Here is a 23,583-nt window from a genome sequence, read left to right as displayed (position 1 = left end):
CCAAGGCGATGTGCATCAGCCGCTGAAAAGTTGCACCCGCGTTGCGCAGTCCGAAGGGCATGCAGGTGTAGCAGTACACCCCACACTGGGTCAGGAAGGTTGTCTTCTCTACATCTTCTACTGCCATCTTGATCTGGTGACACCCTGAGAATGCATCCAGGAAGCACAGCAGGTCACACTCAGCGGTGGAGTCGACGATCTGATCGATGCGTGGGAGCGGGAACGGCTCTTGGGGGCAGGCCTTGTTGAGGTTGGTGAAGTCGATGCACATCCGTTCCTTCCCGCCTTTCTTCGGCACTACGACGGGGTTCGCCAGCCACTCGGGGTACCGAACCTCGCGAATGGCACCCGCTGCTTCCAACTTGCGGGTCTCTTGGACGATGAAGGCCTGCTTCTCCGTGGAATGCCATCTCGCCCGTGCTTCACAGGGCGCACATTGGGGCATACCCTTAAATGATGCTGAATCACCTCTCTCGGGACTCCCACCAGCTGATTGGGCTCCCATGCGAATATATCCTTGTTTGCGCGCAAGAACTGCACCAGTGCTTCCTCTTGGCTTGGGTCAAGGCCGGCACCTATGGTAAAGGTGGCTCCTGAGGACCAGTCATCGTTGACTGGCACCTGCTTGGTTTCCGTCTTGTCTTGTGTGAACAACTGCTTCTTCTTGGTTGGTGCGGCTCCCTTGGGCTCGGAGGTGCCCGCGTCGGCAGGCGGCGCTGCCGCAGCGGTCTTGAGGGCGAGCTTGAGCGCCGCCAGGGCCTCATTGGCGTCCCCCTTGACAGTGAGGACGCCTTTGCTTCCAGGCATCTTCATGAGGTTGTAGGCCGGATGAGTCGCCGCCATGAACTGGGCCAGAGCTGGGTACCCGAGGATGGCGTTGTACGGAAGGACGATGCGGGAGATGTCGAAGTCGACTAGCTCAGTGCGGTAGTTGTCGCGCGTGCCGAAGGTGACGGGGAGGTGGATCTGCCCCAGGGAGCGGGCGGTGCCGCCGCCAACTCCGGAGAAAGGCTTGCTGAGGCTGAGCTGCTCGAGCGGCATGTGAAGAAGGCTGAAGGCCTCCACGGAGAGCAGGTTGAGGCCAGCACCGCCGTCGATGAGGGTCTTGGTGACGGCCACGTTGCAGATGGTGGGCGTGCAAAGCATCGGAAGCATGCCCGAGCCGGTGGTGGAGTCGGGGTGGTCTTCTGAGCCGAAGGTGAGGTCGGCTTCAGGTGCAGCCCAGCCAGGCGGAGCCCCCGAGCGCTTGGAGGCGGCGCCGATCTGGCGGAGGAATGGCTTGACGTGGCGATCTGAAGGCGGTGCTTGAGAGCCGCCCAACAGGGCCGCGACCGCATGGTGCGCCGGTACCGCGTAGCGCGCAGTGAAGAGGTCGCGGAGCTCTTCCCAGGATGCCACCGTAGATCCAGGGAGGTTGAGCAGCCAGGCGCGCGGCTCACCGGCGAGGGCCATGGGGAGCCAGTTGGCCATGACCTTGTCGTCGCCCCCAGCCTCGAGGATGGCCTCCTCGTATGCCAGCAGGAAAGCCGGCGGGTCCGCCGGACCGTCGTAGCGCGTCGGCATCTCCGGCTTGAACTTGGGCGGCTAACGCACCCGCCGCAGGGCGGGGGCCAGGGCTCGGAGCCCCCTGGCCCCGTCGTCAGCACCGGCCGCTGGAGTCGGTAGCGGGGCGCCTGCCATGAGGGCGAAGTGCGGTGGCGGCGGAGCATAGATTGGCGGAGAGGAGCTACGGCGCACCCCTACCTGGCGCGCCAAATGTCGGATCTCGGGTTCCGGCAAAACCCTCGAGGTTCGAACTCTGGGGTGCGCGCGGAGATTTCCTCCCTACCGATCTACGCCCTAGCTCGCTAAGATCTCGCGGATGAACTCGACGAACTCACAACACAAAGACACAAGATTTATACTGGTTCGGGCCACCGTTGTGGTGTAATACCCTACTCCAGTGTGGTGGTGGATGGATTGCCTCTAGGGCTGATGAAGAACAATACAAAGGGAAGAACAGCCTCCTGAGGTTGAGGTGTTCTTGTGCTCAGTGTGTGGCTAAGGATTGGCTGAGGATCCAATCTCCGATCAGTCATCCCTACGGTGGTGGCTAGCTCTACTTATATAGGCCCTGGTCCTCTTCCCAAATATTGAGCGCGAAGGGAGCCAACAACGGCCAATTTGAAAGGGGACAGCTAGTACAGCTTATCCTGACAAAAGCGGTCTTCACCTGCGAAAGGCTCTGGTGGTGACACCGTCTTGGGCTCCATGGTGACCTCCGTCCTGCCGTCCTGCTGGTCTTGGTCTCGTTGCACTGATATGGAAACCTTTGCTTGATGCCTCGGTACTCCGCGCCTGCGCTTGCCTCCTTAGCACCAAAGAGGAAACAAGGACGCTGCGCGCGCTGGCACCCGCCTGATCTTGATTGTCATGGCTCACGTCACGAGAGCCTCACGAGGTTTGCCCCGCCTTGATTTCTCCGCTCCTCGCGAGGAAGCCTGGTGAGGCCGCTCCTGAGGAGGTCTTGCGGCGTCCGCCTCGCGAGGCTTGGCCCCTCGCGAGGGTCTTGAATGCCTCGTTGACGAAGATGGGCCGTACAGGCCCGCTAGCTCGGCCACGCTGCGGGCCGCAGGCAGGCAAGTCTGGGGACCCCCGTTCCCAGAACACCGACAAAATCTATGTCACGTTGGTCGGCATAATTGTCATAAACAATAAATGAACCAAATAGTTATAAAAGATAATATATACCACATCCGAATCATAGACAGGACGAGGGCCGACGGGGGCGGATACCAAAACCATCGCACTATATAATAACAAGCAATAATAAAACTAAGAAAATTAGACAAGTATCTATCTAATCATACAAGTAAGAATTTTTTTTAGAAAGAAGATAAGAACAAGAGGCTCATCACGGTGCTGCCGGCGACAAGATCGGCACGGGCGATCGACGGCGGTGAAGACGGGGACGGGACGTGACGGACCGCTAAACCTAGACAAATCTTGAGGAAAATGGAGCTTGGAGGTCGAGTTTGGAGAGGAGAAAACTTAAGTAGTATGACTCGGGCATTTCATCGAACACCTCATGTGCATAGGAGGTGAGCTAGAGCACCACAAAGCCCTCCCCTCACCGGGCAGAAAAAACAGAGCAGTGGAGTGCTCTGCTCGCGGGCGAGGGGTATATATAGCCACATCATTGGTCCCGGTTCGTGGCTGGAACCGGGACCAAAGGTCCAGACGAACAGGGACCAATGCCCCACGAGGCCCGGCCGGCCCCCTGGGCGCACGAACCGGGACGTATGCCCCCATGGGTCCCGGTTCGTGACTGAACTGGGACTAATGGGCTGGCCAGGCCTGAACCAAAGCCCTGTTTTCTAGTAGTGTCTAGGTATGAAGACATATGCGATCTAACTATGAAAAATAGGTAAAATCTCAGCGAGCAACCATAAAACTGATACCACTTGATAGAGGCGAGGGGCCCGATCTTTTGATGAGATGATAACTATCGATTTGGTGGAGACGACTTTGATGATCCAACTACAAACGTGCACGACGTTGCGCCTTAGCAATCGCTAAACCAACTCCGAGTGGTTATTGACCACGCCGGAGCATGATCAACCTGACCACGAAGGTCTATTCCTGCAAGCAATCGAAGAACAAGCAAGAATATGATAAGGCAATCTGAATATTGTGAATATATATGAAGTGTGATAAAATTGGGGTTCTAAAAGCGGTCTTGGTCTGGTCGTTGGATACAAACGAAGCACACAAAGTTGCAGCAATGGCTAACTTTTAACTAATTTAAACTCAAGTCTAAACGGTGCCTTAAGGGCTGTATTTATTAGGGAAAAGAGAGGGGATTTCGTCCACCCTCTGCAAGGTGCGACTAAAACACCTCCTAAGTCGTTTCCCCTACAATATGGACTCTAAAAATAGCCTAATGGAAGGTATTTCAAATATACATGGGCCTAGTCCAAAATTAAGGTGACGCGACACCAATAATAAGCTATGGACGAAATTTATGAAAGACATGTTGTATATTTCGTTCATCTTCTTGTATGTCATCATGGTGGCTTCAATGTGCGGAAATCTCCTCCGGAAACTCCATTCTTGTTCCCTTCGCGCGCGCCTTCATCACAGTGCTTGATCATGCTCCACTGTTCATTCTTCTTGTCCATGCTAGGTGCTTCAACGGTAAGCAACACAAATGTATCTAAGTTAGGCAGCATCACATTCTCATGAACATTAGAAACATTACCAAGAAACGAAAGTACCTGATAATTTAACTGGCGTGCGTAAACTCTAGTAATTGGTCCAATAGGTATAGTAGCAGGGGTTGTGGGTGTAACTATGGTAGCCATTCTCCAGCCGAGACGAGCTCCACCAGGCAGCCGCCGGTCCCCACATCTACACGCCCACAACCAAGGGAAGCAACAGCTAGAGCAACGCATGCGTCTCAGCTCCCCCCGTGCGCGCCCAGGCCCCTCCAGCACGTGCACCGCCCCGCGCGACGACCACGCCCGACCGCCGCCACTTCCACGCATCGCACTAGCCCCCACACGAATCTGTGCCAGATCCGACGCGGGGACGTCGTCCCGGTCAAATCCTAGCTAGCAGACCCCGGTTAGCCACATGTCGCCACCCGCCTCCCGCCTGGACGCCAGATCGAGGCTCCCAACGGCGCACACATCCGCCAGAGCACAACGCGCAACTGCCGCGCACCACGCCCACACGCTTGCCGCCGCCATCCGCACCGCCGCCACACACGCCACCCGTCGCGCCGCCGGCCCCGCACAAGCACGACGCCCCACTCGGCCATGATGTCCCGCGCCAGCCACCCGGACCAAGCGAGGGGAAGAGGCTGCCCACCGCCGGCACCTCCAAGGCTTTGCCTCGCGGCTCTTGCCGACGACGGCGGGGCAGGGAGGGCGAGAGGATGGGGGAGTGACCGGCGGATAGGGTTGGTCCTCTCGGTCGCACGCGGGGGCGACGCGAGAGGAGAGGGGAAAGTTCCCTGTGTGGTAGCAGAAATCTAGCACCGTTGTGTATGTCTCCGATGATGAGAACTTCAAGACATGTTTCAAGGTGCACCGGCACACATGACTATCTTCTCCACATGAAGACCAAGGTTACAAGAATTACTGAAACAAGTTCGTGAGTATATGAGTTTTGCAACTCTTGTTGGATGGTAAAATGGGTGCGGACTGCTTGGTTCGAAATGATGCGGGCTTGAGGGTGAGATGGCCACTACAAACATATCTCCATCGTGCGAACCAACCTGTGGTTCGATGGTTAAAGGAACAGTGGTATCTCCAGCTCATCAGAGTTCAAATTCTGATGCTCGCATTATTTCTGAAATTATTTCAGGATTTTCGGCAATGTGCTTTCAGTGAGAGGAGACGTTCCCGTCGACGACGAGGCGCCTACGGTGACTTCGTAAATCTCAAGATGATATGCCGGCTCAGTCTTCCGAAGATGGTCATTGGGGTAGGGTGTACGTGTGTACGTTCATAAAGGTGAGTGTATGCGCGTATGTATGAGCAATTGCGTCTGTGCTGTGTTAAAAAAATCTACATCTTGAACCGATGCACGTGTCACATTATTCTAAACCAATATCAGCGCCGGATAAACAAAACTGATGATTCTTGGTGAACGAGACTTACTCCTTCCCTGATGAGTTCAAAATTGAACCGTACAATCTGCTTGCTGATCAGTACCTTGCTTTTATATCTTACAGGAGTGAAATCAGCACTTGCATGGTCGACATGTCCGAGTGGTTAAGGAGACAGACTTGAAATCTGTTGGGCTTCGCCCGCGCAGGTTCGATCCCTGCTGTCGACGTATCATTCCTATTTAGTCATTTAGGTCCTTTTCCTTTTTTTTCTTCCTATTCCTTTCCCTTCCCCCTTTTGTTGTCAGGCCCAATAATAACTCTTCAAGCTGTTTTTCATATCTCTATGGATATCAGTGGCGTGGCTCACAATCGTCTGCTCATCTGGTTTTTACTCAAGCAATCGAACCATGCCTTAAGAACTTAGCTCATAGATCCTGGCCTACTGGGTATAAACAGTTGTGACATTCACAGCAAAAGTTGATTGAAAAAGCTCAACCAAATGGACCCTGAGTAGAACCAGTTGTGACATCCACAACAAGCATAGGAGAGATAGATATGAGAGTGCAGGAACGGCAACGGTACGCGCGTTCACTAATGCGCAGTGATATACTAAATCATTCTATAATAAAATCCCAGCACTTGATAAAACCAATCATGGATGAAACAAACAAATTTCCTTTTGTGACAAGTCAAAACTGACTCGTAGTACAAATCTTGTCACTCAAGAAGTCACTACTCACTAGTGCTATTTTTTTGTTGGTGAAAATGAAGATCGAAGCCCTGCCAATGGCGAGCAAGTCAGTGTTCATCTCACCATCAATGTCAACTGAACCGTATAACTTTCGGCCCCCGAGTAAGTACCAACATCGCCCTCCTTCGTGACGACTTCTAGTAGTCTAGCACAAGGTGAAAATGTTGATGCGTAAGCTGAAAAATAGTACAGTATATTTTTTCAGTCTTGCTGAATTTCAGCACGGAATATTTGTAAATTCCAAGCACCTAAAATCGCACATCATATGTGGAAAAACTAAAACTGATATGAATGCCCACAATCGTGATCGTACTTTGCTAATTGGCCATCGGGTTGTTGAGTGTCTCAACTGGCACGCATTCCAAACAAGCACAATTTTTTATATATCCAATCCATTATTGCATAAATCCAAGAGTTATCAGAGCCATGTAAATAGAAGAAAAGAAACTATTTGAGCAGCAGACTGCTTCCCGGCGACATGCTCTGTTTTCTGAAAAATGTTCAGGCGACAACCTTCAGTTTTACAGAGCAACCATGTCCAATTCATTTTGGCTGGATCTCTTTGTTTCTCATCGATGCAAATAGGCAATGGATCCAGCCGAAAAAGAAAAACAGAAGCAATAACAGAAAACAATCTCGCATAGTCAACAAAAGCTCCATACAGATATATTCGTCGATTCGTGAGTCATAGCAATTCGAGATTTACACAAAGAGAATCCAATCTGTTTTGCTCCTATTACAATTTACGAGATGTCAATATCCCAAGGCTCGCCGACGTCCACCGCGGCTGATCCGGCCGGCGCCGCTCCTCTGGTACGGATGGTGGCGGCAGCGCGCTGTAGACGTGCACGACTCTGCTTCTGACGCCAGGGGCGATGGAGGCGGCGTGCTGGGCGTGTAGTGCGGCGACGCGGCGCTCCTGGAAGGAGTTGACGGCGTGTAATACGGCGACGCGCACGACTCGGCGTCAGACACCACCAGTGGGGACGGAGGCGGCGTGCTGGGCGTGTAATCCGGCGAGGAAGCGTGCCCGGGACCGGGAGGACTCAACGGTGTATAGTAAGGCGATGAAGCAGCGTGCTCTGACGGTGTCAGGGGCGTGTAGTCTGGGGATGCGCCGCGCAGAGGAGACGGCATCATGAAAGCAAGCCGAACAGGGCTCGACGAAGTGTACTCCAGCGACCGCGAAGGGCTCGCCGGAGTGTAGTCGGGGCTCGTCGGAGTGTAGTCGGGGCTCGCAGGAGTGTAGTCGGGGCTCGCCGGCGTGTAGTCGGGGCTCGCGGGAGTGTAGTCCGGGCTCGCCGGAGTGTAGTCGGGGCTCGCCGGAGTGTAGTCCGGGCTCGAGGGAGTGTATTCGGAGCTCGCCGGAGTGTAGTCCGGGCTCGAGGGAGTGTAGTCCGGCTCCGGCGACTGCAGGGGGCTCGACGGAGTGTAGTCCTTGGAGCTCGCGAGCGGCGAAGGGCCCGATGGGGCGTACTCCTCGTGGCCGTAGTAGCCGGCAAACGACGGGTTGCAGCACTCGCCGCCGAAGCCGAAGCCCGGGAAGAAGGGGGCGCACCGGGACGCACCCGGGGTGTACGACGGCGGCGGGAAGAACCCGGATGCGAGCGCCATGGTCGCCGTTTGGAGGTGGCCGGCGGGATCTACAACTAGAGCGCGCGCGTGCGTGCGTACGATGTGGAGAGAGGCGGAGGAGGGGAAGAGCGCGATCGAATCAGTCGGGGCGGGGGCATAATATCGCCGTGATCGCGTGGCGGCCACGCCTACGAGGCCGTCCAGAGTCGGATTCCAAATGCCGAGCTCTATCATGGCGCCAACGCAACGCGGCGGTCACGCACGCCTCCGAGTTCACGCCGGAGCCCATAACACAACGCAACGCGGCGGGAACGAGCAATCCGGCTCAGTAGTAAATTGACATATGATGACAGTAAATTTGTGCACTGTAATTTGTTAATCTGGACACCTCAGTAGTTAATACAACCAGTTAACCAAAGTTTAGTTCTTGTGCACTGTAATTTGTTAATCTGTTACTCCATTTGTTAGTGAATTTTGCTCTTGGGGTTTAGTAGTGAGATAGAATATGCATGGTCCATCATTCAGTTGGAGTATTGCCTAGGTTCAATTAGGTTCAGTAGTGCTCCTAGGTTTAATAGTGTTGCTCCTGTGCTATACTTTGACAGCCTGGATTATTATTTCCAAATTGGAGTAGTAGGGACCATGTAGTGCAATGTACTGTAGTTCCCACTCTTCTCAAGTTTAGACATGTAGTGTAGTGTAGTTCCCTCCTCAAATTAATCCAAATAGTCCAAATTGTTCAAATTAATTCAATTATTCCATATTCAAAATAATCCAAATAATTCAAATTAAACTAAACAATTCAAAATAAACCAACTAACCCAAATTATCCAAAATAGTCCAAATTATCCAAATTAATTCAATTATTCCAAATTATTCAAATTAAACCAATTAACCCATTAGTCCAAATAATCCAAATAGTCCAAACTAGTACAGTATGGTACAATATTATAAAAAGGGATTTATATTTCTGTGCCCCTCCTTTCTTAGTTGTGCTCAGTTTTGCTCCGCCCATTTAATATTGCTCACTTTCCCCCACCTCTACTCACCTCCGCCTCACAGAAGGTCAAATGGTGCCTTGCTGTCGGGTCAATGCCATTGACCGTTACGTCGCCCGGTACTGACGCGTGGGACCCTTGAAAGGATGACAAGTGGGACCGGATAGTAGACAGCTGGGTCATTTGTCTCATAAAAAATAGGGGCGAAATCTCTCTCTCACTGTCTCATTTAGCATCCCCCCGCAGCCCGAGAAGCCCACCCCTACGTCTCCCACCGCAAATCCTGCAGCCACCATCGGCGATGACGACGTCGTTGGAGATGTGCTGCGCCAGTGATGTTGTCTTACTAGAGAAGCGCAAGGAGATATGCTCCTTGTTTCCAAGCACCAAAGCTCTCGCGCAGCATGTAACACCCCGGGGATCATGCTACAGTAATCTCCTCCTAATGGTGGCCATGTCATCATGATTACTATGCAAATTGCCACTTGTCCTAAAAATCAAAGTCAAATTCAAATTTAAATTGCAAGTGAAATTATTGTTTCTTCGAGAAGTAAAACTAAAATGTTCACATTATTCTATAAACTCCCCTAATCATTGTCATGTTGAAACCAACATCATTTGACTCACCAATTAACTCCTAGGAAAATATAAAATGGTCCAATAACTACCAAAATAGCCTTTCAAAATAAATAAATGTTTATGTATTTCCAAAGCGCTTGAAACTTTGTGGGCCTCTCCAATGTAATGACTAATATTTATGTGACAAGTTTCTTGATGAAAAAAAATTCAATTGGTACTTAAATAAAATACAAAATAGTGGTGAATTAAATAAAATAGAAAAGAAAGAGAAATGAAACAAATAAAAGAAAAGAGGCCCAAGTGGGGCTGGGAGGCCCAACCCACCTCACCTCCTCTCTCTCCTCGCGCTACAGGAGACAGAAGGAGGGCGTGGCGGCCATCCCGCGGCCATGGCCGCTCCCCGACCATGTGTCGGTCATCCCCCCGGCCCCCTCTTAGTTAACGCTGCACCCCGACACCCCCTACTAACCCTAGGTCGTCCACCACCCCTTTTTCCTCGCTTATTTTCTTCGATCTGGTCCACGCCCGACGCGGCCGTCGCCATGACCGAGCTCGCTACCATGGCCACTGTCGGTTCTATATCCGACATATTGATACATCTCCAACGTATCTATAATTTTTTATTGTTCCATGATGTTTTGTTATCAATCTTGGATGTTTTATAATCATTTTATAGTCATTTTATATCATTTTTTGGTAATAACCTATTGACATAGTGCCAAGTGCCAGTTGTGTTTTTTCCATGTTTTTTACATCGCAGGAAATCAATATCAGACGAAGTCAAATACCACGAAACTCCACGAAGAATTTTTATGGGCCAGAAGGAACACAACGGGCCCTGGTTGCACCTGGGGGGAGTCCCGAGGAGGGGACAACCCACCAGGGCGCGTCAGGAGGCCCAGGCGCGCCCTGGTGGGTTGTGCCCACCTCGGGTGCCCCCCGGACCGCCTATTTGCTCTATAAATACCCCAAAAATCCAGAAACCCTTGGAGAGTCGACGAAATATTCATCCAGCCGCCGCAGAGTCCAAAACCACCAGATCCAATCTAGACACCAACTCGGATGGGGTTCACCACCTCCATTGGTGCCTCTCCGGTGATGCGTGAGTAGTTCTTTGTAGACCTTCGGGTCCGTAGTTAGTAGCTAGATGGCTTCCTCTCTCTCACTGAATTCTCAATACAATGGTCTCTTGGAGATCCATATGATGTAACTCTTTTTGCGGTGTGTTTGTTGGGATCTGATGAACTTTGAGTTTATGATCAGTAATATCTTTTTATATCCATGAAATTTATTTCAGTTTGTTTGATCTCTTCTATGCATGATCTCTTATAGCCTCGTATTTCTTCTCCGATATTTGGGTTTTGTTTGGCCAACTTGATCTATTTATCTTGCAATGGGAAGAGGTGCCTGGTAGTGGGTTCAATCTTACGGTGCTTGATCCCAGTGACAAAAAGGGAAACAACACGTATGTATCGTTGCTGCTAAGGATAAAAGGATGGGATCTATATCTATGCAATAGATAAACGGATCTTGTCTATATCATGTCATCGTTCTTATTGCATTACTCCGTTTCTCCATGAACTTAATACACTAGATGCATGCTGGATAGCAGTTGATGTGTGGAGTAATAGTAGTAGATGCAGGCAGGAGTCGGTCTACTAATCTTGGACGTGATGCCTATGTAATGATCATTGCCTGGATATCGTCATAATTATTTGAGGTTCTATCAATTGCCCAACAGTAATTTGTTTACCCACTGTTTGCTATCTTTCTCGTTAGAAGCCACTAGTTAAACCTATGACCCCCGGGTCTTCTTCCTCATATATTTGCTTGCGATCTACTTTTTCTTTGCATTTTTATTATGATATATTAAACCAAAAATACAAAAAATACTTTGTTGCACTTTATTTTATTTGCGATCTATTATTTCAATCTAATACAAATTTCTGGCATTGTTACCCGAAAGGAATTGACAACCCCTTTAACACATCAGATTGCGAGGTGTTGTTATCTGTGTGCAGGTGTTTTTTACGTTGTGTTGCTTGGTTCTCCTACTGGTTCGATAACCTTGGTTTCTTCATTTAGGGAAGAACCTACCGTCGCTGTGCTGCATCATCCCTTCCTCTTTGGGGAAATACCGACGTAGTCCCAGCAAACATGAGCTTTTCTGGCACTATAGTCAGAGAGCAATCGAAAGGAATTTCTGGCGCCGTTGCCGGGGAGGATCTTCAACATAACCAGGTTCCCAATCGCAAATCTCATCTCCTCGCAATTTACATTATTTGCCATTTTCCTCTCGTTTTCCTCTCCCCCACTTCACAAAAATTTGCCGTTTTATTCGCCTCTCTTTTTCCGTTCGCCGTTTTCTCGTCGGATCTGTTTTTGAGTGCAATCTTGTTGTGTAGTCATCATGACTCAAGAGAACACCAAGTTATGTGATTTCTCAAATACCACCAACAATGATTTTATTGGCACTCCACTTGCTCCTCCCGCCACTAGTGCGGAAACTTGTGATATTAATACTGCTTTGCTGAATCTTGTTATGAAAGACCAATTTTCTGGTACTCCTAATGAGGATGCCGCGTCCCATCTCAATACCTTCGTGGAATTATGCGATATGCAAAAGAAAAAAGACGTGGAAAATGATGTGGTCAAGATGAAATTATTTCCGTTTTCTGTGCGTGATTCTGCAAAAAATTGGTTCTCTTCTTCCCTCGTAATAGTATTGATTCTTGGAATAAGTGCAAAGATGCTTTTATCACTAAGTATTTTCCTCCCGCAAAAATTATTTCCCATAGAACCCAGATCATGAATTTCAAGCAACCTGAACATGAGCATGTTGCACAATCTTGGGAAAGGATGAAAATGATGCTAAGGAATTACCCAACTCATGGGTTAAATCTTTGGATGATCATACAAAATTTTAATGCGGGGTTGAATTTTGTTTCTTGTAATCTTTTAGATTCCGCCACGGGTGGTACTTTTACAGAAATTACTTTGGGTGAAGCCACCAAATTGCTTGATAATATCATGGCAAATTATTCAAAATGGCATACCGAAAGAGCTCCTACTAATAAAAAGGTTAATTCGATTGAAGAAATTTCTTCTTTGAGTGATAAAGTTGATGCTCTTATGAGATTGGTTGCTAGTAAAAGTGATCCTATTGATTTTAATGATATGCCTTTGTCTACTTTGATTGAGCAAAATAGTGATGCCATTGATGTGAATTTTATTTCTCGCAATAATTTCAACAACAATGCTTATAGAGGAAATTTTAATCCTAGGCCTTTTCCTAGTAATTTCTCTGATAATTATGGTAATTCCTATGGAAATCAATCTTACAATAATAATAGGAATACCTCTGATCTTGAGAATAATATTAAAGAATTTATCAACACGCAAAAAGTTTTCAACACTTCCATAGAAGAAAAGTTGAATAAGATTGATGATTTGTCTAAAAGTTTTGATAGAATTGCTCATGATGTGGAAAATCTCAAGTTGATTTTTTTGCCTAAAGTTGATGAATCAATTAAAGCTCTTTATGTTTCTATGGATGAAAGTAAGAAAAGAATTGCTATGCTTAGAGCTAAAAGAGAATTTCTATCAATTAAAGCTCTTTATGTCTCTTTATTTGAGCACCAGAATGCTTCCCGGCGACATGCTCTGTTTTCACAAAAATGTTCAGGCTATTTGAGCAGTAGAAAAAATAACTATTTGAGTATAAATTTGAAGTTATGAATATTTTTAATTATATACAAACATTAAACTATACAAATGTGCGTACAATTATTGAAATGTTTGTATAATTAACATTATATTTTGAATTGTAATTTTAAAAATCAAATATGTAATACACACATTTATGTAATACACATGTGCATATGTTTTAGAAAAATAGTGCAGGCAAAAGGGACCGCAATATCTGCAGCCAATTTAAGCTCCACATGTGATCTTGTTTGATACATATACGTTCGTTATCCATATTAGAGCATCTCCAGCCATTGCCCCCCCAGGAGGCATAAAATTCGCCGCCTGGGGGCGAGCCGGCGGTATAATCAGCTTTGGGGGCGGTTGGGGCCCAGTCGTCGCCCCCAGGTGCCGATATCGGCCCATTTTCGGCCCACTTTCGGCGAAAAATGGCCCGATATCGGCGCGAATCGGCCCATATTCGGCATGGTTCGGCGTGAATTGTCAACATAATATTTTTTATCACATAGTTCATCACAGAAAATCAATAGAAATAAAATAGTTGAACAAGTAGTTCAATACAAATTATATAGTTTAACAAATAAAAACTCATATTTCATCACACGTCAAGCTAGGCGTCGCTCTTGAGCCTCCATAGGTGCTCCACCAGAACCTGCTGCAGTTGCTGATGCACCTGTGGGTCTCGGATCTCCTGTCGCATATTGAGGTAGGCAGTCTAGGTTGCCGGTAGCTGGCGATCAACTTGGGCAAGAGGACCCTGCCTGTAGTATGGTTCAGTGTCAAACACTGGCTCTTCCTTCTCGCTCTCAACGATCATATTGTGCAAGATGACATAGCAAGTCATGATCTCCCACATTTGATCTTTCGACCAGGTCTGAGCAGGGTACCGGACAACAGCAAATCAAGATTGGAGCACACCAAATGCCCGCTTGACATTCTTCCTGCAAGCCTCCTCAACCTTGGCAAAGTGGGACTTCTTGCCTCCTGGCACAGCGTTTGAGATAGTTTTCACAAATGTATACCATCTCGGATAGATGCCATCAGCTAGGTAGTACCCCTTGTTGTAGTGCCGCCCATTGACCTCGAAGTTCACCGGAGGAGAATGACCTTGAACAAGCTTGGCAAAGACAGGGGAGCACTGCAACACGTTGATGTTGAGGGAGTCCTGGACTATGGGGTCCTCGGGTGTCCGGGTTATGCGATATGGGCCGGACTGATGGGCCGTGAAGATACAAGATAGAAGACATTCCCTCGTGTCCGGATGGGACTCTCCTTTGCGTGGATGGCAAGCTTGACGCCTGGATGTGTAGTTTCCTTTCTTTGTAAACCGACTCTGTACAACCCTAGGCCCCTCCGGTGTCTATATAAACCGGAGGGTTTAGTCCGTAGAGACGAACACAAATCGTACAGGCTAGACATCTAGGGTTTAGCCATTACGATCTCGAGGTAGATCAACTCTTGTAACCCCTATACTAATCAAAGTCAATCAAGAAGGAAGTAGGGTATTACCTCCATTAAGAGGGCCCGAACCTGGGTAAACATCGTGTCCCCTGCCTCCTGTTACCTTCGATCCTCATACGCATAGTTCGGGACCCCCTACCCGAGATCGGCCGATTTTGACACCGACATTGGTGCTTTCATTGAGAGTTCCACTGTGTCGTCGGCAGAAGGATCGATGGCTCGTTTGATCATCAACAACGATGTTGTTTCCGGGGAGACTTTCCTCCCCCGATCAACCTTTTGTATTCGGTGGCTTCGCTTTGCGCGCCAATTCAGTTGTCGCCTTGAGTAGATCGACAGCTACGCCCCCGGTCATCAGATCAGATTCGGGAGCCTGAATTACGTCGCTGATATCCGAGGAGACTTGATCTTTTAAGGGTTCACGGCCTCGACCACTATTCCTCATCTCCAAGAAGACAACCCATCGGATCTGTCATCAGACGCCGCTCAAAGGCCAACTGCTATCCCTGCCCTGGCCATAGAGCCAGAGCAGGTTACCTCATCCGAAGATAGGATCTTAAATCCCATCGGACCCTCCCCTTCCATGGAGCCCTTTGTCAAAGACCCGGAGGTGGCGCTATGTTCGGCGAGCCTGGGATCAAGCAGGACCGTCCTTGTCATCGAGGAGCCGAATTCGTCTCTGGATTCCAACCCCGAACTCTTAAGATCTGCGTCTGGTGAACACAACATTGCGGAATCTGCCATGCCCAGCCCCTGAGGTCCTCGGCTCCCCGTCCAGCCCGCACTCTTAAGCGAGGCCTTGGACCTAATGCGATCTCTTGCCATCACGGAGGGATCACCTCCGAATCACACAGAGTCCGAACTAGAGGCTGAGTGCGGGCAATTTTACGTCCCACCCAGCACCCACTTGATAGCCACTGTCGAGGATTTAACCGACATGCTCGACTATGCCTCTGAAGACATTGATGGTATGGACGACGATGCCGGAGACAAACAAGGCGAGGACCCACCGTTTACCGGATGTTGGACGGCCACTTCCACATACGACGTATATATGGTGGATACACCCAAAGAGGATGATGGAGAAGGCAGGAAAGATCCGGTTGAGGACAGGCCTGCTAAGGCACCACCAAAGCATTGACGCCAGTGGTGCCGCTCAAAATCACGTCGCGACAAAGACAGCAATACCGGCACCGGAGACAATAACACTCCAGAGAACGCCGAAGACCCCGAAGCCCCCGTCGAGCCCACATCCGAACATGACGATTGGGAAGAGGGGCAAGTCGACCCCGATGATCCAGTCGGGAACGAGGACTCAGAAGATAGTAACTATCTACCAATCTTCGAGGATGATGTGAGCCTCGGTGACGAAGACTTCATCGTGCCAGTGGAACCCCTCGAGCAAGAGCACTTTCAGCGCCAGCTAATCGCAATAGCAAGAAGCCTAAAAAAGAAGCAGCACCAGCTTCAAGCCGAACATGATACGCTCAACGACAGATGGACTAAAGTCCTGGCAGCCGAAGAATACGGCCTCGAACACCCAACAAAGAGCTATCTGAAGCGCAAGCTACTACCACAATTTGACGACGAGGCCCTTGAGCCAATACTACCAAAGTATAAAGCCGCTAACGAACCTGACCGACCACCATGTGGGCGGGACAGAGCGGCTACTTATGCCGAACACCAGCCTGCACCACCCCGCCGTAGAGCCAAAGAGGGAGCAGCTCCGGGCTACACCTACGACCTACGCAAGGACATGGACAATAGAGCCGGTCAAACCAGATCAATCTATGGATCAAGGGGGCGTGCTCCAACACGAGGGGACGGCCATCAGGCCTGGTGCGACCAGCATAACCTCACCCGGGCTGAAAAGCGAACACGGATGCCGTCCGAACTCCGTCGTGACGTCGCCCGATATAGAGGCACCGCACACCCCTTATGCTTCACCGATGAAGTAATGGAGCACCACTTCCCAGAAGGGTTTAAACCCGTTAACATTGAATCATACGATGGAACGACAGATCCCGCAGTATGGATCAAAGATTTTCTTCTCCATATCCACATGGCTCGCGGGGACGATCTCCATGCCATCAAGTACCTCCCGCTAAAACTAAAGGGACCAGCTCGGCACTGGCTAAACAGCCTCCCAGAAAACTCCATTGGCGGCTGGGAAGATTTGGAGGACGCCTTTCGAGACAACTTCCAAGGTACCTATGTCCGGCCTCCGGACGCCGATGACCTAAGTCATATAGTCCAGCAACCCGGAGTGTCAGCCCGCAAACTCTGGACTAGGTTCTTAATTAAAAAGAACCAAATTGTCGATTGTCCGGACGCCGAAGCCCTCACGGCCTTTAAATATAGCGTCCGCGACGAATGGCTGGTCAGACACCTCAGCCAAGAAAAGCCGAAGTCCATGGCAGCCCTTACTGCACTCATGACCCACTTTTGCGCGGGGGAGGACAGCTGGTTAGCTCGTAGAAGCAACAGTACCAGCGACCCTGGCACTTCCAAAGCCAGAGATGGCAATGGTAGGCCACAACGCAACAAACATAAGCGTCGAAACAACAATGATGATACCGAAGAGACGGCGGCCAACGCCGGATTCAGCGGCTCTAAATCTGGATAGCGGAAGAAGCCATTCAAAGGAAACAAAGATGGTCCATCCAGTTTGGACAAAATACTTGATCAGCCTTGCCAGATTCATGGCACCCCTGACAAGCCTGCCAATCATTCCAACAGAAATTGTTGGGTCTTTAAACAGGCTGGTAATTTAAACACCGAATACAAGGGGAAAGGGCCGCCAAGCAAGGATGATGAAGAGCCTCGCCCACCGAACACAGGGGGACAGAAGAAATTTCCCCCCGAGGTAAAAACAGTGAATACGATATATGTTACACATATCCCCAAGAGGGAGCGCAAGCGTGCGCTAAGGGACGTCTATACCGTAGAACCAGTCGCCCCCAATTTCAACCCCTGGTTGGCCTGTCCGATCACCTTCGATCGTAAGGATCACCCGACTAGTATCCATCATGGAGGTTCGGCAGCCTTGGTCCTTGATCCAATCACCGATGATTCCATCTGACCCGAGTCCTTATGGACGGCGGCAACAGTCTTAACTTGATTTATAAAGACACGATCCGCAAAATGGGTATTGACCTGTCAAGAATCAAGCCTACTAATACTACCTTTAAAGGAGTAATACCTAGTGTAGAAGCCCGCTGCACGGGCTCAATAACATTGGGAGTAGTCTTCGATTCGCCAGAAAACTTCCGAAGCGAAGACTTGATCTTCGACATCGCCCCCTTCCGCAGTGGTTATCACCCACTGCTCGGAAGAACCGCCTTCGCCCGCTTCAATGCGGTCTCGCATTATGCTTACTTAAAGCTCAAAATGCCCGGACCCCGCGGCGTTATTACAATTAATGGAAACATGGAGCGCTCCCTCCGTACCGAGGAGCACACCGCGACCCTCCGATACGTCTCCAACGTATCTATAATTTTTGATTGTTCCTTGCTGTTTTATTATCAATCTTGGATGTTTTATAATCATTTTATAGTCATTTTATATCCTTTTTTGGAACTAACCTATTGACATAGTGCCAAGTGCCAGTTGCTGTTTTTTCCATGTTTTTTACATCGCAGAAAATCAATATCAAACGGAGTCCAAATGCCACGAAGCTCCATGATGATTTTTTATGGGCCAGAAGGAAGGCAATGGGCCCTGGTTGCACCTTGGGGGTGCCCCGAGGGGGGCACAACCCACCAGGGCACGCTAGGAGGCCCAGCCACGCACTGGTGGGTTGTGCCCACCTCGGGTGCCCCCCGGACCGCCTCTTTGCTCTATAAATACCCCAAAAATCCACAAACCCTAGGGAAGTCGACGAAATATTCATCCAGCCGCCACAGAGTCCAGAACCACCAGATCCAATCTAGACACCATCACGGAGGGGTTCACCACTTCCATTGGTGCCTCTCCGATGATTCGTGAGTAGTTCTTTGTAGACCTTCGGGTCCGTAGTTAGTAGCTAGATGGATTTCTCTCTCTCGCTGAATTCTCAATAAAATGGTCTCTTGGAGATCCATATGATGTAACTCTTTTTGCGGTGTGCTTGTTGGGATCTGATGAACTTCGAGTTTATGATCAGTTATATCTTTTTATATCTATGAAAGTTATTTGAGTTTCTTTGATCTCTTATATGCATGATCTCTTATAGCCTCGTATTTCTTCTCTGATATTTGGGTTTTGTTTAGCCAACTTGATCTATTTATCTTGCAATGAGAAGAGGTGCCCGGTAGTGGGTTCGATCTTACGGTGCTTGATCCCAGTGACAGAAAGGTAACCGACACGTATGTATCGTTGCTACTAAGGATAAAAAGACGAGATTTATATCTACCGCCATATAGATAAACGGATCTTGTCTACATCATGTCATCATTCTTATTGCATCATTCTGTTTTTCCATGAACTTAATACACTAGATGCATGCTGGATAGTGGTCGATGTGTGGAGTAAGAGTAGTAGATGCAGGCAGAAGTCGGTCAACTAATCTTGGATGTGATGCCTATGTAATGATCATTGCCTGGATATCGTCATGATTATTTGAAGTTCTATCAATTGCCCGACAGTAATTTGTTTACCCACCGTTTGCTATTTTTCTCGAGAGAAGCCACTAGTGAAACCTACGGCCCCCGGGTCTTCTTTCTCATATATTTGCCTTGCGATCTATTTTTCCTTTGCGATTTTATTCAGATCTATTAAACTAAAAATACAAAAATATCTTGCTGCACTTTATTTCATTTGCGATCTATTATTTCAATCTATTATAATTTTCTCCTGTCATCGTGTCGTCTGGCGCCGTTACCCGAAAGGGATTGACAACCCCTTTAACATGTCGGGTTGCGAGTGGCTGTTATTTGTGTGCAGGGGCTGTTTACGTTTTGTTGCTTGGTTCTCCTACTGGTTCGGTACCTTGGTTTCATTACCGAGGGAAATACCTACCGTTGTTGTGCTACATCATCCTCTCCTGTTGTGGGTAACACCAACGTAGTCTTAGCAAACATCAGCAAGGGAATTTCTGGCGCCGTTGTCGGGGAGGATCTTCAACATAACTAGGTTCCTAATAACAAATCTCATCTCCTCGCAATTTACATTATTTGCCATTTGCCCCTCGTTTTCCTCTCCCCCACTTCACAAAAATTTGCCGCTTTATTCGCCTATTTTTTTCGTTTGCCGTTTTCTTGCCGAAACTGTTTTTGAGTGCAATCTTGTTGTGTGGTCATCATGACTCAAGAGAACACCAAGTTATGTGATTTCTCAAATACCAACAACAATGATCTTATTGGCACTCCGCTTGCTCCTCCCGCCACTAGTGCGGAGACTTGTGATATGAATACTACTTTGCTGAATCTTGTTATGAAAGACCAATTTTCCGGTACTCCTAATGAGGATGCCAGGTCCCATCTTAATACCTTCGTGGAATTATGTGATATGCAAAAGAAAAAAGATGTGGACAATGATGTGGTCAAGATGAAATTATTTCCGTTTTCTTTGCATGATTTTGCAAAAAATTGGTTCTCTTCTTTGCCTCGCAATAGTATCGATTCTTGGAACAAGTGCAAAGATGCTTTTATCACCAAGTATTTTCCGCCCGCAAAAATTATTTCCCTTAGAACCCAGATCATGAACTTCAAGCAACTTTAACATGAACATGTTGCACAATCTTGGGAAAGGATGAAAATGATACTAAGGAATTTCCCAACTCATGGGTTAAATCTTTGGATGATCATAAAAAAAAATATGCGGGATTGAACTTTGTTTCTCGTAATCTCTTAGATTCCACCGCGGGTGGAACTTTTATGGAAATTACTTTGGGTGAAGCAACCAAATTTCTTCATAATATCATGGCAAATTTTTCACAATGGCATACCGAAAGAGCTCCTACTAGTAAAAAAGTTAATTCGGTTGAAGAAATTTCTTCTTTGAGTGATAAAGTTGATGCTCTTATGAAATTGGTTCCTAGCAAAAGTGCTCCTGTTGATTTTATTGATATGCCTTTGTCTACTTTGATTGAGCAAAATAGTGATGCCATTGATGTGAATTTTATCTCTCACAATAATTTCAATAACAATACTTATAGAGGTAATTTTAATCATAGGCCTTTTCCTAGTAATTCCTCTAATAATTATGGTAATTCCTATGAAAATCAACCTTACAATAATAATAGGAACATCTCTGATCTTGAGAATAATATTAAAGAATTTGTCGGCACACAAAAAGTTCTCAACACTTCCATAGAAGAAAAGTTGAATAAGATTGATGATTTGTCTAAAAGTGTTGATAAAATTGCTCATGATCTTGAAAATCTCAAGATGAAAATTTTTGTGCCTAAAGTTGATGAATCAATTGAAGCTCTTTATGTTTCTATGGATGAAAGTAAGAAAAGAATTGCTATGCTTAGAGCTAAAAGAGAATTTTTAGAAAAAGCTTTTTCTAGTGATTATTCTTGCAAAAATGATGAAGATCTTAAATTGATTGGTGTTTCTTCTATTGATTCCTTGTTTAGTAAAATTAAGAATGATGAAAAAGGGACTGGAGAAGAGTCAACTTTAGGTAGAAGGCATCCCAATATTTCGGAGGGTGAAAATTTTGTTGAGAAAATTGATGAAAGTGGGTTTGGAGAGGTCAAAACTTTAGCTAGTGATGCACCCACTATTTTGGATTACAAAGACTTTAATTATGATAGTTGCTCTTTGATTTATTGTATTTCTTTGTTGCAATCCATGATAAATTCACCTCATGCTTATGAACAAAATAAAGCTTTTACTAAACATATTGTTGATGCTATGATGAAAGCTTTGGAAGAAAAGTTGGAATTAGAAGTTTCAATTCCTAGAGAATTGCATGATGAGTGGGAACATACTATCAAATTCAAGATTAAAATTATGAATGTTTTGCTTTGTGTGACTTGGGTGCTAGTGTTTCTACAATTTCGAAATCTCTATGTGATGTGCTTGGTCTTACCAACCTTGAAGAATGTTCCTTGAATTTGCACTTGGCGGATTCTACTATTAAAAAGCCTATGGGAAGAATTAATGATGTTCTTATTCTTGAAAATACGAATTATGTGCCATAGATTTTAGTGTTCTTGATATTGATTGCAATCCGTCTTGTCCAATTATTCTTGGTAGACCGTTTTTACGCACTATTGGTGCCGTGATTGATATGAAAGAAGGCAATATAAAGTTCCAATTTCCTTTGAGAAAGGGTATGGAACACTTTACTACAACAAGAATTAAGCCACCCTATGAATCAATCATGAGGGCATCTTATGGATCCTGAACCAAAGATGACAACACTTAGATCCTTGCTATATGCCTAGCTAAGGGCGTAAAACTATAGCGCTTGTTGGGAGGCAACCCAATGAATAAAATTTATTTTTGCTTTTTGCTTGCTGTTATTGAGTGTTTACACAATTATTCTACTGGTATGATTGTGCTTTTTATGTTTTAATTAGTGTTTGTGCCAAGTAAAGCCTATAGGATCTTCTTGGTTGATAGTTGTTTAATCTTGCTGAAAAAGACAGAAACTTTGTGCTCACGAAAACAATTGTTAAAAATCACCAGAACGTGAGGAAATGCCAATTCTTTTTGAAGAAGATTAATATACAAATTACCCAGGTCGTCCTATTTTGGTAGAATTTTTGGAGTTACAAAAGTATTCGCCAAAGTCAGATTACTACAGACTGTTCTGTTTTGATAGATTCTGTTTTCTTTGTGTTGTGTGCTTATTTTGATGGCTCTATGGTTTTCTTTGATGTGTTTTTGCCATAGAAAAGTTGGAATAAAGTAGAAATAATAAAAAAACAAAATATGAATTGGTTTAACACAGCACTTATAGTAGTGGTTTGCTTTCTTATACTAACGGATCTCACGAAAGTTTTGTTGAGTTTTCTGTGATTGAAGTTTTCAAGTTTTGGGTTATCTTATGATGGATGAAGGAAGGATGTAAGAGCCTAAGCTTGGGATGCCCCGGCATCCCAAGATATTATCCAAAAATGAGCAACCAACTAAGCTTGGGGATGCCCCCGAGTGGCATCCCCGCTTTCTTCCAATAACTATCGGTATTTTACTCGAGACTATATTTTTATTCGTCACATGATAGGTGTTTTGCTTGGAGCGTCTTGTATGATATGTGTATTTGCTTGTTTTATTTTGTGTTTTAAGTCATAAATACTTTCTGGACACACTTATTTGAGAGAGCCAAATTATGTCATGACTTGTTAGAATTGCTCTCTGTGCTTCACTTAAATCTTTTATGAGCTAGGACTTGCTCTAGTGCTTCACTTATATCTTTTTGAGCACGGTGTGCTTAGTATTTTTGAAGGAATGCTCTATTGCTTCACTTAGATTTATTTGAGAGTTAGTAAAATTTTAAAGAATTCTCTCTTGCTTCACTTAAATTATTTTGAGAGAAAGAAAATTTCTTATGCTCATGATCTTCACTTATATTTGTTTGAGCTTATGAAAAGCAACACATGAAAATTAGTCCCAAAGTGATAGATATCCAAGAAAGATAAAGAAAAGAAAATGTCATGAAGATCATTGGACAAAATAAACTTGATTCTTAGTAATAGTTTTGAGATATGATAATGTGATATGTGAGTTATGTTGATGAGTAATTGTGCTCTAGTAAGAATATTGGTGTTAAGGTTTGTGATTCCCTATGCATGCACGAAAGTCAATAATCATGCAATGAAAGTTATATCCTACTTGTGATGCATTATTTGGTGTTAATTATGCTTAATGCTTGCTTCACGAAATTATTCGTTTCTTGGTTGGTCGCTTCTCAATCTTTTTGCTAGCCTTCATTTTGCACAAAGTATGATCTCTACTTGTGCATCCAAAATCCTTTAAACC

The 23,583-nt window shown here is 46.6% G+C and overlaps 1 non-coding gene across 1 annotated transcript; it reads left to right on the top strand.

The window, feature by feature from the left end:
• The first annotated feature begins 5,741 nt into the window (after positions 1-5,741).
• Positions 5,742-5,823, top strand: TRNAS-UGA (transfer RNA serine (anticodon UGA)). Its single transcript has one exon. It is a non-coding gene; the product is annotated as a tRNA-Ser (tRNA).
• Positions 5,824-23,583: the final 17,760 nt, after the last annotated feature.

The sequence above is a fragment of the Aegilops tauschii genome, chromosome 4 (genome assembly GCF_002575655.3).
Source record: "Aegilops tauschii subsp. strangulata cultivar AL8/78 chromosome 4, Aet v6.0, whole genome shotgun sequence".
NCBI classification, from domain to species: Eukaryota; Viridiplantae; Streptophyta; class Magnoliopsida; order Poales; family Poaceae; genus Aegilops; species Aegilops tauschii.
Note: the sequence above shows the minus strand (reverse complement) of the source record. Positions and strands in the feature narration are given on the sequence as shown.